Source organism: Elephantulus edwardii, unplaced genomic scaffold (assembly GCF_000299155.1).
Source record: "Elephantulus edwardii isolate Elephantulus edwardi_28Jun2011 unplaced genomic scaffold, EleEdw1.0 scaffold00246, whole genome shotgun sequence".
Lineage (NCBI taxonomy): Eukaryota > Metazoa > Chordata > Mammalia > Macroscelidea > Macroscelididae > Elephantulus > Elephantulus edwardii.
This window is the reverse complement of record NW_006399996.1, coordinates 2,334,263-2,334,550: the sequence shown is the minus strand read 5'-3', so window position 1 is coordinate 2,334,550 and position 288 is coordinate 2,334,263.

Below are 288 nucleotides of genomic sequence, written 5' to 3'. Positions count from 1 at the left end.
GGCTGAATATTTCATTACCTCATAAAATCTAGTTACAGGGAGAACTAAGTAGCCCCCCCACTAGCAGGGGAAAGGGGGGAGGAGGAAGAAATGAGAAGCCCAAACAGGCAGTTTCCAAGTAATTTTATTCAGAATTTTGAATTTGCTTCCTGAATCAATAAATACTATACAAAACAATGTAAAAATGGCTACCATTTTCTCTCCCTTGCTCCCCCCACCTAGAACAATACCCTGGGCCACCTCACTCTAGCACTGTCCCTTCAGATTTGGTCCAGCATATGGGGTTGA